Genomic DNA, 15,608 nt, shown 5'->3' on the forward strand with positions numbered 1-15,608 from the left:
GAAGTTGAACCACCAGTGGAACACAAACACGGCTCCCACCCAGGCCCTCTTCTGTTCAGAAAGTCTCCGGGTTCACCGCCAGCCAGTGCAGAATCATGCTTCTCACCACATCGGCTCAACCTGCACTCAGCGGCAGCTTTAACTTCCATCGTACCCCCTGGCAAACCTCTGCCCCATCCCAACCAAATGTCTTATCATCAGTGGACAGATTTCTAGGTGGTAGTTAATTGCCTGAACCAGTTACTTCCCTGCTTTTATGCCCATGCCAGCAGCCTTCTCTGCTAACTTCCCACCTTCTCTTCAAGCCAATTCTTCCCTGAAACTCTCTGGACCTCGCTCACCTAAATGTGATCTCCCAGTCTCCTTGATCTTGCAGGAAAGGGATGAGAGCAGCTGTGCACACCCATCTCCCCTGCAAGCCTTTTACACGTCTGGACCCCTGAGAGCATCGCCCCTTCTGTAAGCCCTGTAGAAACTTTTAAAGATTTACTAATAAAATAAAATTACTCATCAGTCCCCACTACCTCCATTAAAAAAGAAAGAAATAAACCTAATTATCGTCCCCCCACCAAACAAAACAAAATTATTCATTGTCATTGGGAAACTAAAGCCTGGGGGATTGTGAGGGCTGGCAGCAGGAGGCCCCATCGCCTTCCCACACCTGACACCCACCTCCCTCTCCAAATCCTCACATTCAGTGGGCCCCCATAGATGATCTTTCCCAAACTGCTCCCTGCCCACCTCAGTGATGCTGCCACAGTCGCCAAGCCAGAAACCTGGAAGCCATCCCCAGCTTTCCCCTCTCTCACATCCAGTTGGTCACCATGTCCAGTAAAGTATCCTTCCTCACCCCCCTCAGGTCTGTCCCCTCATCCTCACCATGCCCGGCTTCGGGCTACATCATCTCCCATTCAGAATGACTGCAGTGGCTTCCTGGCTGGTTTTCCTGCCTGCAGCCTCACGCCCACACCCCACTCACTCTCACCACTGCTACCAGCAGCACGGGCGTGTGGGTCCATTTCTCAAATCTAACCATAGCACCCTAGCACTTGTACAATTTTTCACCTGCTGCCCTGTCACCCAGGAAACGACCCAAAGAGGAAGCTAAGGACCCTGGGGACAGTCCAGAGCATGCGCCCTGTAGCCAGGCTTCTGTTCGGATCCCGGTTCTTCATCTACTCTTGGACAAGTTCCTCAACGATTGCTGAGTTTCATTTCCCTGTTCATAAAATGCAGGTGAAAATATGCATTGTGGGATTGTCGGGATTCAATGAGACGATGTATGTGGAGGTCCTCTGCACGTAACTGGCTGAGAGTTCGCAACCACAGCAGTAACAGTTCCACACCTGGCTCCCACCAACCGTTAGACTGCTTTTACTCTAAGCCTCCCTCAGATGCAATGTTTTAGGCCAAGAACCCAATCCAGACTGCTCCATCCCGACTCCCTCTTTTGAGGCCCAATTCCAGCATCATGATTCCGAGGATCCTCTCCTTCCCCCAGCTGGAAATGACTCCCCAGACTTGGGCCCCCTCTCCACGCTCATGACAGATTCCCTCAGCACCCGGAACTCTCTAGAGCACTGGCCACTTTATGTGTGAGACTCCTTTGACTGAGTCGTCGCTCCTCGTGGGCAGGGCTGTGTCTCTGAGCCCAGAGCTCGGCCCAGTACTGGCACAAAGCACGTGGTCAGCTCATGTATGTTGAGTGGATGAACACAACAACATGTCTGCCCACGGGAGGCAGCTGGAGGCTGACGGAGGGCAAAATTCCACCGCATCTGTGGGTTAGTGAAACAAGTAATCTGCTTCCTAAATACAACAGGACTGAGACAGGAGAGACATTCCCAATCCAGAAGAAATAAAGAAGTCACTGATCTTAACTGGAAGCTGAGAGGCTCCCAGGGATGGCAGGCAAGTCTGTACCTGGGGGCCTGAGGCATGACTGAGGTCTTGTCCAGCCCTGAGGTCCTTGTCTCCATGGGGATGGGCCTGATGGTGCAGAAAAGCAGCACACCTGGCCTCAGAGCCAGGGCAGGGCCCACGGACACCCACGCTGTAGCAGGACTGAAGGACAAGGCCACAGGCATCAACTTTCCATCAGGACAGAACAGCCAGACACAGAAAGACATCCTGTCACAATGAAGGGGAGTCAGAGCAGGGCAGAGGGACCAGGATGCTGAGAAAGCTGCTGTCAGAACTGGTAACCGCTGTTAGTGAAAATCTGCGTCTAAGCAAAGTGACGAGGTGGGGTCTCCTTTGTCAATTTCTTTTGTCAACGAATAGAAGTTTAAGTAGCTGACGAAAGACTGCACAGGAGAAGATCAAAGAATGCCACTTAAGGTGAACAAGCGAGCTTAACTTGTCTCTGTCTAATCACGGTACCAGTAACTCCTAATAACAAGTGTTTGTTTAAAGCTTTTGGCTTCAGGAAGGTTTTTCCCCACACAAGGCTTCTCATTCCCACCTCAACATCCCAGGTCAGGCTGTTCTGATCAGTCAGCCAGTGAAGCTGAGACCGGTGGGGGCCGAGATCCATCAGAATCGCTGAAGGGCTCTAAGCCTAGGTGCAGGCTGGAGGTGCCAGCTGGTGGCCGGGGACAAATGCAATATTTCTTGCTGAGCATCTTTTTCCCGCTTTACCAGGTGAGTGAGCTGTGCGCACTGGGCATGCCCAACCACTCCCTCTTGGGCGAGTTCCAAATGAGCCCGAAGAACATTTGTGCGGGAGCCTGGCTCTGCAGAACCCACTGAAAGGAGTCCCTCTGCTTTCTGGCCCTTCCACTAAAGCCCAGTCCGGATCCTGCCCCATGTCACTGCTCCTCCAGCAGCCCTCTTTGGCATGTTCAAACCCAGAGGCTTCCATTTAAGCACTTACCCAAAAAGCACTTACCCTTCTCACCAAACCACAGCCTTTTAAACTGGGCTCTGTGATCCCAAACAGCTCCTCCATCAACAGGAAATAACAGCAGGGGGCTCAGACCCAGAACTGAACACCCTTCTCTAAAGACTGCTAAGAACAGCACCAGGTACTGACACCTCACCTCCAGGCACCTCCCGGCTTAGCCGTCCCCTAGACGCAGGGCAGCATACTCCTCCTCCTTGAAATGGCAGGCTTCTGCAGAGAAACACCACCCAGAGACCTGAGCGTGAGACACCTGAGACACCGTGAGCCCGGCCCACGAGGAGGAGCACGGGGTCTGGCTGAGAAACGGGTGTGAGAGCGTGAGGCTGTCATGCTCACACCCAAATGGCACACCTGACCCTCGAGGCTGAAGGAATGCTGGGGAGCTGGTATCTGAGTTTGCCTTTGCTTAATATTTTTAAACACTGGTTTCACCTTCCTGACTGTTCTCACCTCCCACTCTCTGCACCCCACCCCAAGCTGGTCCTTTGCCCCAGTTCAAGGATTTATTATTGTGGTAAAGAGGCTACAACACTCTCAGTGACCAAGGCCACAGGGCTGCTGAGGAATGGTTTGGGTAGATCTCAAAAGAAAAAGGATGCAGGTACTCCAACAGGGAGAGGGATTTGGGGGTGAGGCAGAAATCTGTGCCTCTGGAAACAGTGAGACAGGGAGCCAGACTGTGTCTAGGGGCAGAGCATCACCAAGACCCCATCAGTTTGCCCTTCAACGCTGTGCTCCAGACAAGTACATCTGTGTCCTCACCGTGGTGGGGCTCACTGCAGCCACTCAGAGAACTTGGGATGGAAGGTTCTTTTCCTTCCTTCTGGGAGTCTCAGAGTAGCAAATGTAAATGAGACTTCAAGGCTGGGATATGAAGGACCAGGTGAAACAACAAACACTTCACCTGCTCGAAGATCTAGCTGAGATCTGGGGGCCGGCTCCCAGCCCCACGGCCAGCCGGTGGTTCACAGTCCATCCAGTGATGGCCAATCACTTCGCGCCCCTGCAGGTTCCTCCTGTCTGTCAAAGCCGCCTGCTCTGCAAGTTCACAGACGGTTTCCTTCCTCCCTCCTGCAGAGGCAGCAGCCCCTGTGAAAAGGCTTTGTCCTCATTATCCCATTTAACCTTCCTGGTGATCCTGTGAGGGACATAGCCTCATTATCAGCCCCACTTCTGAAAGAGGCAACGGAGACACAAAGATATTAAGAGAGTGCCTGAGGTCTCTGGTTTCCCCACAGAGTCCCGCCTGTCAGTCACCTAAGTCCCCACCTGCTCGCCCCACCACTCTGCCTCGTCCTGCCGATTTGCTCAGCTCTGTGAAGAGCTGGGAGACGTGGAAGCTGGTTTCCATGTCCAAACCAAAAGACCTCAAAACACCTGGAGCCAAGAGACTTTCTGCTAACTCACACTCCCTGCACATCTTCATGGGGACACTGCCTGCTGCCCCCATTCAACTCTGTTACAAGATAGTATTTTACCCAAAAAAGATACACAGAACAGAAAACAACTGTCTCAGAAATGCATGACTGGGGATAGGGGGTATAGCTCAGTGGTAGAGCACACGCTTGGTGTGCACAAGGTCCTGGGTTCAACCCCCAGTGCATCCGTTAAGGAGAAAAATTGTTTAATAGTAATAATAAATAAAATAAAACTAAATATATGTAAAAAAAAAAACCAGGAAAAAAATTTTTTAAATATATGACCCATAAAAATCATATTTCTTTTAGATTGGTTTAATCTATTTAAACCATACTCCTCTATCATCTGTAAAACCATGCAGTTGACGCTATGAGGGAAAAAAATGAATTTAACACTACGTTATTTATCTGCTAAGGGCCAAAAGTTCTTCATCTGTCATCCACGTCAATTGGAATGGAAAGGTTGCATGCAGAATTGGGCCTCTATCCAGGATCCGTGAGCTAAAGCCAACTAAACTTTGGCTTTTGCCCACTTAGACTTCAGAATTTCGTAAATTAAAGGTCTAATTTTAAAGCAGCCATGGTGTTCCTTTGTGAGAAGAAAAACATCATTTCCCTGAAATTCCCAACATCTCAAAAATTAAGTTCAGATGGCGATTAACTGTGAATGTCAATTCTCCACCATTGCTGGCTCAACGCACAAGGAGCATGGAAAACATCACGTGGAAGTTAGTTTCCAAGATAAGCTGAGTTTCAAAAATCATTTCCTGAGCGTCTTATGGACGATGAGGTTCACCTCGTCATCCATTAGTTCAAGTCGGTGAACAACCAAGGCGCCTGACACCACGGAGGCCCTGGGGAGGGAAAAAGGCACACGCACGGCAACAACACAGCAGGAGGGGCATTCCCAGGAGAGGGGAGCTTAGTATGCTCAGGGCGCGGCAGAAGGAGAGACCAGTGCAGTCTGGGCAATCCTAGAAGGCTTCTTGGAGTAAGTGAGATTTCTCCAAATAGCAGGTAGAAATGCCAATGCACTGTAAGAGGAGTAAAGCCCCAGGTGTGGGGAGGGGTGGGGTGTGCAAAAGCTTTGTGTGGCCAGAGAGCAACAGGGGAAGAGTGGGAGCAAATGAGGCTGGGCCTCTCACAGCATCTCACCCCTAAAACTTGGCCTTTATCCATCAGGCAATGGGAACCACAGAAGGGAGCTGCCTGGAAGCTGCCCATTCGTCTCCAGCAATGATGCAGAAGCAAGCAAGGACCTGAGAGAAGAACCCTTCTCAGAGGAGCTCCCAGGACTCTCTGGATTCCCCCACCCCACAACCAAGCTACAGTAGCCTATCCCCTCCACTCGCCCACCTCAGGAGCCCTCCAATATCCTCCCACACTTCCCTGACTCAGTTTCCCCTTTCAGCACCCTTTACTCCAGACAGAGAGGATGGAGGCCTCTCTACTCCAGGCCCCATCAACAGTCAGCATACAGGAGCATCACCTGAAACTCCACCTACAATCTCTCCAGTCACCTCCCCAGCTGGCACTGAACCTGCTTCCACCCCCTCACCCCTCCACCCAGCCTCTCAGCTCACTCTATCTCTCCGCCTCTGGCAACTTGCCTCCCAGGCAGGGGGAGAGTGAGAGAGGTAGAGTGAGCTGGGGAGCAGGTGTCTCCTCTTCCCTCTGCTCACAGATGCTAAACAACGCACACAGCTCCATCAGGCAGTCAGGCACCCAGATCTTTAACCTCGCGCATCCTTCCTCCCCGACTCCTCCTCAGCGAACTGCCCTGTATCTTTCTTTGATGAGAAACGGAATCCCTCAATTCCCTTTCTCTCCACCACAACCTCCCCTCCACCCTGAGATCCCCTAATCTAACATCACTGAGGTCCAACCTCTCAATTATTCCTGCAGGAGGCTGAATCTGAATCTCTCCCCCTTTTCTGCTCTTCCCTCTCAAACCACACAAACATCAAAGCCTCTGTGATGCTAAAACGCTTCCTTTGGCCCCACATACCCCAGCTACCATTTCTCCTCTGCTTCGTTGCCAAAGGGCTCGCCTCCCAGGCTCTCTGCCGCCCACCCGGGTGAGATTCCCACTTTTGTGCCTGATGCTGCTCCCTCATCCATCCAGTGATTTCAGGTCTTACTTCCTTGAGAGGCAGCACGTGGGGTTACAGCACAAACGGGAGAGCCAGGCTGCAGGGCTCAGACCCCCATTTCTGACCCTCACTCACTGTGTGTCCTAGGGCAGGATGCTTACCCTCAGTGCCTCAGCTTCCTCGTCTACAAGATGAGGCTAATAAAAGCACTTCCTCAGAGGTGGCTGTGCAGGTTAAATGAGTTAATACGAGGAAAGTGCTGAGACCAGCGATCCGTGTTGGCCAGGGCTGCTCTTCTCTGCAAACCCCAGAGACGTTCCTCCAGCACTGGGGACGAGTGCTCCCTGGGTTCCTCCTTCACTGAATGTCCTACATCTCAGCTTCACTCACTGCCTCATTTCCTTCTACAGGCTCTCCCAGGACAATTCAAACGTCATCTCCATGGTCACGACTCTAGACTGCTCTTGGAAGCTCAGACCAAAATTCCCAAATAAGCATCAGCGTTCTGGCTGTCTCAGCAGATGCTGAGATTCAGCATGATCTGAAACTCTCAATGTGGTCCTGCCCTCACTTGGTATCTCAGAGCCTCTGGGGATTGTAGACCCCGCGTTCGCCTGGGACTCTTCCCTGACCCCCTCATCGCCTTCAATCAGCAGCCAGGTCCCTGTGCATCGCTCTGTGCAGGGACCCGCTTCTCCATCTCAACTCATTCCAACTGCCCCAGCCTGGGTTCAGGGATTCAGAATTAGGCATTGGAGGGCCTCCTCTCATCCGAGCAGTGCCTGGCCTCTCCCAGAGCAACCCACACGCAGGAGCCTGACATCCAAGGCATCTCTTAGCTGACCTCAAATTGTCCTGGACACAAGATGGTGATAACAATGGCTGCCAGTTATTAAGCACTCACTCTGCCCTGAGCTAAGCATTTAGATATATCTCATTACCTCAATATTCATAACTGTTATTATCCAAATTGTACAGACAAGGAAACTGAAGCTTGGAGAGGTGAAACAACTTGGTCAAATCACACATCCAGGAAGCAGCAGAGATGGGACTGGATCCCAGGTAGTCTGACTCCCAGGTCACACCATTAACCATTTTGCGGCACTTCCTCACCAGGCCTGGCCACTTCAACCACGTCCTTCCGAATCCTTGATCCTCCAGCCACCAGGGAGCATTCTCATTTTGCTGTGCCTTTTTCATGTTGTCCCCGCAAACTAAAGCTCCCTTCTCTAGTCTCTGTCCATCAGAACTAATTCTTCAGAGCCCAGGTGATTCTCCTTCCTCTGTGGCAGCATTCCCACCCCTACCTGTGCCGGAGAACCTCTGCTGAGACCTACAGCACGTGCTAAGCCTCCATTCAGCTTCTGTTTCATGTTGCCATGGGGATATCCACTGGGAGGACACTGCCCGTCTCTTTCCTGGACCTCCTCACTGGGGGGCAGCTGCCTATCTGATTGGTGGGAATGAGAGGGAACTGAGCGGTGTGGCCCAGCCCCGTCCTTCCCTCTGTTTCCAGGGCCTCCCTCCATCTGGGTCCCTAGTAGAGGCGGGTGTACTAACTCAGTAAAGGGATGTACTGAGAACCCTATTCTCTAAACACCTTTATTAGCCCTGGACCTGGTATCTTGGTCTCCATTTGTCTGATTCCTGGTCTTATTTTTCAATTGATACCAAACTCAGAGGACATTTAAATGGTACAATTACCACACACACCCCACCTCTGACCACTCACTGTCAGTAAAGACTAGAGCAACAGTGCCCAAGCAGGGCTCGTCAAAGTTGGTCTGCGTGGCACACTGAGCACTGAGACCCCATATGGAAGTCTGAGTAGTGATCACTAGCAAGGAGTCCCCATAGCAGCCTGGGGTGACCCCCCACTGTCCACCTGGCACCCTCTGTCCGGGAGCCTGCCTCCCCCACCACCTGCAGAGGACGCTATAGTTCACTCTCCCAGGAAGGGTAAGGCCAGGAAGGAGGGCAGGGGGGCAGGGATTTGCTGTGGCCTCTGGATAACACCAGCCAAAGCAAATTAATCTGCTGGTGTCTGGTTTATAGCCCAGCCTTGTTAGTCTGGTCGGCATGAGTCAGACCGCAGGCCACAAGCACCTTTCAATAAACAGATAAACAAGTGTCTGAGCCAGCAAACCGCCCTCCCACACAGGCAGTCCTTACCTCTATCCTCTCCCCCGTCCACAGCCATCTGCTCCAGTAGCAGGCAGAACCCTAGCCCCCTGACAGGAGCCTCCGGTAGTGTGTCTCCTCAGCCCCAGAACACACCCTTCAAAGAAAGCGACCTTCACTGTCCTCTTGAAGCAGAGAACGTGGGTGCACGTGCACCCAAACACCCCCAGGGAGGAACAAATGGACATCAAGCCATTTCACCGCCTCCACCTGATGGTGGACAGATTCACACAAATGCTTCAAATGCAGCTTCAGCTTGAACACTGCCTGAAGCTTCATCTCAAAAACCACCCCCTAAAAACATAATCAGTGAGGAGTTATTGCTGAAGCCGGGTGATGGCTTATACTATACTGAAGTAGAAGGAATCTTTTTTTTAATAACAAAAGCTTTAATCCACCACTTAGGAATCTGGGTTTTTCCAGAGGGCAGCACCAGATTCTACCTTCCTTTGCTGGGGACAAACAGAACAGAGATTTGAACCTAAATTCCTGATGCCTCAGTGGGTGCTCTTCCTGCAGGGCCACTGAGACTCCCTGAAGGTCCTGACATCTGACCAAACTTTCATCCCACCACCATTCAGACCCTCGTCGTCTCTCACCTGGATTTCCAAAGCTGCCTCCCCTAGACTTCCTACTTCCTGCTGACTCTTCTTCAACCTACCTTTCCCAGAGCAGGCAGGGTAAGTCTCAAAAAGCTCATGGCATTACTCCTCTGCTCTCAAACCCTCCACAGCTCCCCACTGCTTCGGGAACAAAGCTGCATTCTGTCACTCAGCCATCAAAAGGCTTCCAAAAAGATCCACCTTCCCAGCCACACTTCTCCCCATGCTCTCCAGCGAGCCACTTCCTACACCCTAAAAACAGACAGCTTTCCCTGTTTTCTCTATTTCCTCTGGGATGTTTTTCTTTCATCTATACTCTTCATCTATACTTTTTCTATACTTCAAATCTCACCCATTCGAAGACCTTACCCACATGCACCAACACCAACACCAACAAGCCTTTCCTGACCCCACTGCTCCCAGCACCTGAAGGTGCTGCATGCCCGCACTCTGCTCCTGCCACGCTTGGTACCACGTTTATCATCTCCCAGCTCTGTTTATGTGACTCCTCCATATGTCTGTCTTCCCTTCCAAGTTAAGATGCTTGAGAGCAAGGAGTCTGTGCTATTCACCTGTCTCTCCTCCGAGTCCAGCAACCAGCATCCACTTTCTCACTGTTTCCTTCCCTAAGGCCCCTCTCTTTGTGGTCTGATACTCCAAGGTGAAGGCAGCTCTGCCATCAGGGGAACATGGCCATGCCTGGCCCTGGCATGAGCTAACTGATGAATGCAATTAAATTGCCCAAGCACTGATGGGAGAAGAAGATGGAACTTCCCCTAATGGATGATAAAACCAGGCATTTCTCCTCCTTCTATTATTTTACAATGCTAAGCAACAAGGGAAAAAAAACAGATCTGAATTGGCAAGTTTTCTCTATCAGCTAGAGTATTTGAGGGCCTCATGCAGCACTTTAGGCTGCAGCCAGCTACCTCCTACCAGCCTCCCAAGCTGCCTGGTGGGTAGCACGGGGCCCCAGAATTTTGGCAGGCTCTAGGTAAATACTAATTGAATTAATCAACATTTATTCTGTGTTCTGAACTTTCATTTCAATGTGTTAAACAGTTTAATTTTGAATCAATGCGGTAGCTTTCCTTTTGCATATTAAAAAAAATGTTTAAACTAGTAGGAGACCAAAGAACTTCCTTAAAGACAGGCTGTGTGCACTGGCAACAGCAGCTCAGCTCCTGCTTCCAACAGTGAAGGGGGTTCCCTCTGCAGGCCTGGCTGGAGGCTATTACTGGGGGATGAGCAATTCTTTCTTCACTGGAGAACTGAGAGCTGCGTGGAAGCCAGGTGAAGACACCATGTAGAGCCCACTGCTGCCAGAGAGCCTAGACTACAGGGAACAGCTCGGTCTGGGCTTTTCTGCGTTGAGCCTTGGGACGAGGCCAATAGAGCTTCCTCCACTGACTGAGCTGAGTCTACCTTCCTCTACTGGTCCCTTGGCAGGACCAGCAGTGAGGGCCTCTCCATCCTTCCGCATGACACCAAGCCTTGTTCAATGAGGATTTTGAGAACATTCTGTTGTGGGCTGAATTGGGGCCCCCTGTCTCAAATTCCAATATTGAAGTCCTAACCCCCAGTACCTCAAATGTGACTATATTTAGAAATAAGACCTTTAAAGAGGTAATTAACTTAAAATGAGGTCATCAGGATAAGCCCTAATCCAGTATGACTGGTGTCCTTATATGGACAAAGAGGGGAGACCATGTGAACACACAGGGATAGAGACCACCTACAAGCCAAAGAGAGAGGCCTCAGAAGAAACCAACCTTGCTGACACCTTGCACTTGGACTTCTAGCCTCCAGAATTGTAAGAAGATAAATTTCTATTGCTTAATCCATCCAGTCTCTGGTCTTTTGTTATGGCACCCCTAGCAAACTGACACATGCCCCATCTGATCTTGGACACACGCTGGGCAAACTGATCTGAAGAAGGCAGCCTCCTCCCCAGAGATGGGGGTCTCTGTTCTCATCCACAGGTGTTCCTCTTCCCTCTGAGGGAGACAGCCTTGCATCTCCAGGCCTAAAACAACATCCATATAAAGACAGTTCCTAATAGTCCTCTATTTATCTTTGTAAGTCAGCTCTGAGTCAAGTGATGCCTGGGGACCAAGACCATTTAGTGAGGTCAGACTTTGGCATGCTGTCAGGAGGAAACCCTAAGACCCTGTAGCCCTGACCAGCTGTCAGGCTGCATTCAAGGAGCACAAGCCCTGGGCCCAGCCCTCTTCTCTTCAAAGCAGTTCAACAACTCCAGCGTATGATGGGGGGAGGGGCAAAGTGGGTCCCCTAGCCTCAGCTCACCTGTCACAAGACACTTGCCACTCAGGTCTCTTCCCTCCCCCAAGAGCACTTAGGCCAGAGAGTGGTTCAGGGAATTTCCTAAGAAAAGTGATCCAGGAATCCCCCATCTGCACAGACTCACAGACCACAGCTAGAGGACTGCATTGCACAAGGTCTCCCCTCCCTGGAAGCCCACGAGGTCTTGTGTCCGGAAGTCTGTCCATCTGACCCCGGGGGAGTAGGAGCATCTGCATCAGCTCCTGGGGGCCTCTATCCCTCATCCTTACCTCTTTTCCACAAGGCAGGGCCATTACCCTCCCGATGGGAGATACCCAACAGTTCCTCAGACTCAAAGTGGAAGATGGAGAGGCCTGTGTGATTCAACAGGGGCACAGAAGGGGAAGGCAGCACCGACATCAGCGGCCCCAGCCCAGCCCAATCTGGACCTTGAGCTTTTGTGGCTTCTTCTTGTTTGTCCTGAAGAAGTTGAGGAGCAAGACGCAACAGAGAGAGTCCAGGCTTTGGAGTCACATGGACTTGGGTTTAAATCCCGGTTCCACTGCTTAGAGCTGGGTTCATTTCTGACCTTGGGTAACACAGATTAACCTCTCAGGTTACTGTGTAATAGACATATTACCACCTACTCCACACAGGGCAGGTCACAAGGTTATGAGAGGGGGCAGAACAAACCACCCAGCTCAGTGCCTGGCCCCTCTCTGAGAACATGTCCCTGCCACACTATTCCAGAAGATGGGGCTAGCCAAGACCTAGGCCTAATGTTAGGATCAGGAAAAAAAAAAATAATATGACACTGACTCCCTTTAAGAAGTTGCTGGTGGGGAGGGGAATAGCTCAGTGGTAGAGCGCATGCTTAGCATACACAAGCGGGTTCAATCCCTAGTACCTCCATTACGCAAAAAAAAAAAAAGAAAAAGTTGCCAAACCTCTTGCGGCCAGCCCGCACTGAGGGGACTCAGGAGGACAAACACAGTGCCTGTGCTCTGAGCTTTCCGTGTCTCCAGGAAGGCAGGGGCCACCGGGCCTTCGAGAGTGGAGAGTTTTCCGCTCACTCACATGCTCACTCATACAGACCCTTGGCACCTTCCTGAGCCATTCCACCAGTCCCACCAGACACCCAGCTTAAGGACAGTGAGCAGGTAAGTTTATGATGCTCGTGCGCCAGTGAGGAGCAGGCATCTGGCAGAGAAGTCACAGCTGGGGAGATGGAATTGGGAGACCCCAAAGATGGAGACTAAGGCTGAGGCTAGGCTCCAGGGGTTGGGGAGAGGAAGGCCAAATCCCAACTACATCCATGGAGCAGGAGGTCCTCGGCCAAGGCACTGGCATGAGAGCCCTTAACTTAGCAGCAGCCTTGAGAGGAGACGGCCGAGTTGTCCTAGTGTCTCAAAGAGGCCCACAATGGCTCCCAGTGGACGTCACACTCTTACTGAACACCTAGAGCCAAACAGGCAAGCACTCCTTAGTCACTCGGGGAAGATTTTCATATGCGATGTGTGGCAATGATGCGACAAGATCATGTAGCCTGTAGGATCTGTCGCGTGAACACCATTCCTCACTCAACTGCCACCAGGTTTACTTAAAATTCTCTTTTTTGGTGGAGGGGTACAGCTCAGTGGTAGAGTGCATGCTTAGCATGCACGAGGACTTGGGTTCAATCCCCAGTACCTCCATTAAATAAATAAATAAATAAATAAATAAATAAATAAATAAATAAGCAAGCCTAATTACCTCCACCCCTCCGAAAAAACAAAATAAAAAAATTTTTTTAATTGTTTCAAATGTAAGTAGTCACGACACGTGAGGGCTGGACCTGTGACCCTAGAGCAGCCTTTAACAGTTTTCAAAGTACTCACGATTAGTACGCAGGACATGGAAGAAGAGCTTTGTCCCACGTGAACTCCCCTATTCACACGAGATTCCCAAGACACTGGAGCCCAGATGTACCCTCCGTTGCACCCCAGCCTCCCTACAGGGTCTTCTTGGGCTTTCTCTCTGGGCTGAGGGAAACCTCATTAGGAAGCCTGAAGGACCCCATGCCCATCCTTAAGCCAGAAGCAAGGTGTAGCTGCCAGGGCTAGACTGGGTCCCAAGCACCAGGAAGGAGGCCAAGCTAGACAGAGGAGCTTCCCTGCCCAGACCTGAGGAGCAGTGAGGACTGACTGGCTGGACAGGACACAGGATAAGCAAGAACCCCAGCTTCGGCAGGCAGCCACCACCCGCGCGCACCAGCTCAGACCCTGAACGTGACACTATGGACACCACAGTGACACCCAGGGCCCACTCCATGCCCCGGCACAGGCAGGCTCCCAGCAAACGCTTATAGGACTGTGTCAGCCCCTCCTCTTCCCACCCACAGCCCCACTTGGGTTACTGCCCAGGTTTCTCTCACATCCCTCACCCTACCCTTCCAAACCACCATCTTGCTTAACATCCCTTACAGCTGACACCCTGGGGTCCCCAACAGGTGAGGTGGGTTGTAAGGAACTTGTTACCAATGATAAAGTAGTGAAGTGGGAAGCCCCATAAAAAGACCAGCAGGACCCCTGGGCAGAGCCGCTGCTCTGCTCTTAGCACCTACCGGTTCCCTGGCTCAGAGCCTCTCTCTCACTCTTTGCCTCTAAAGCGGCTAACTTACAGCTAGAATTCTATTGGTTCCCTGAGCTAACTTCTGATTGGTTATTTCCTTCACTCCTGATTGGTTATTACTCTCACTTCTGATTGGTTATTACTCTCACTTCTGATTGGTCCACTTCCCTAACTTCTGATTGTTCCATTTGTAGTACTTTATTTGCATGGAGCTCACTTCTGATTGGCCCATTTCTACAAAGTTTGTTCCTGGTTGGTCAACTTCTGTTGTACCTTATTTGCATATGATGTTGCAAAATGTAAAACTGGCAGCCTATAAAAGGCCTGTGTAAAGCTACAGAGTCCAGAGCTTGAAGTGTTAACTCCTCTGGGTCTGCTGGCATAATAAACCTGAGTTCTCCAACTCTCCAAGTGCTGCTTGGTCTCTTGCGCAGGTCCAGGTCTCTGTCACAACTGAGCAGTAACACATTTTTCCCCAACAGTAGCTAAGACCAAAAATCAAAATTCTGTATAACTCAGAGAAGATTCTGCTTATCTTGTTCCACTCTAATATACTTCACTGAGTGGGAAAGAAAACAGAGTAATTTAGCCAGGAAATCAGCAATTGCCTATAGCACTCAGGAAGCAACAGTTTCTATGACACCATGGACAACTGGGCAACTTCCTACTATTTTAGAGATTTACTTCCTAAATATGTATGTGTGTATGTCTGTGTACGTATTTATTGCGGCTGGGAGTGCATCACAGTAACCTGGCCACATTCACCAGGTGCTTCTCATGGGCTAACATTGTCTGGCATGTGCAGACTGACCATCTTCTGACCTCAACACAGAAAGCTGATCTTCGTGGTAAACAAGCTCTGAACTATAATAGAAAAGAACAAATCTGACTCCATATTAGATCTGTTTCTTTGGCTTTAACCCTGCAACCTGCATTCTAGGCTTGTCTTGCTAGCTCTTCACCTTTTGCAAAAGAATGTTGCCTTTAGTCTGAAATATACAAGACAGCCTATTTTCAAGGCTCTGACCTTTAAGGATATTAATACTTTTGCACTTACATAAAGATAACAAGTCACAGAATGGAAAATAACATTTGTTTTGCTGGAGGATTACAGGGACACCATGATCTGACCCACCTGGACAGCTACAAGAACACAGAATTCCTACACCAAGAAGTTTGCAACAACAAACCACACCCCCTCCACTTTTTTAGTATAAAATGAGCCTGAATTTTGACTTTAATAGGATAGTTCTGAAGACATTAGTCTGCCATCCTCTTGGTCTTCCAGCTTTCCGAATAGAGTCACTATTTCTTGCCTCAACACCTTGTCTCCCGATTTACTGGCCTGTCGTGCGGTGAGGAGAACGAGTTTGGACTCGGTAACAGAACCACCTGGATGTGAATCATCTCAACGTGGCAGCAAGATGGAGTGGAAAGAACATGGGTTTGAGGATCAGGAAAATTGGGCATAAATCTTAGTTCAGTCACTCACCAGCTAGGGAACCTTGGGAAAGTC

At 50.5% G+C, this 15,608-nt stretch overlaps 1 protein-coding gene across 4 annotated transcripts in view; it reads right to left on the reverse strand.

The window, feature by feature from the left end:
• PPFIBP2 (PPFIA binding protein 2) overlaps window positions 1–15,608 on the reverse strand; it is a 144,738-nt gene that overhangs the window by 119,251 nt on the left and 9,879 nt on the right. The window contains exon 1 of one of the 4 annotated variants that reach the window (XM_032489113.1): window positions 3,042–3,115. The exons of 2 other annotated variants lie outside the window; for them this stretch is intronic. The gene's annotated coding sequence lies outside the window, so the exon portion shown is untranslated. Of the gene's footprint in view, window positions 1–2,890; window positions 3,008–3,041; window positions 3,116–15,608 lie in introns of those variants that run through there. One more of the 4 variants, XM_032489114.1, reaches the window with a different exon arrangement.

Source organism: Camelus ferus, chromosome 10, assembly GCF_009834535.1.
Source record: "Camelus ferus isolate YT-003-E chromosome 10, BCGSAC_Cfer_1.0, whole genome shotgun sequence".
In the NCBI taxonomy this organism is placed as follows: domain Eukaryota; kingdom Metazoa; phylum Chordata; class Mammalia; order Artiodactyla; family Camelidae; genus Camelus; species Camelus ferus.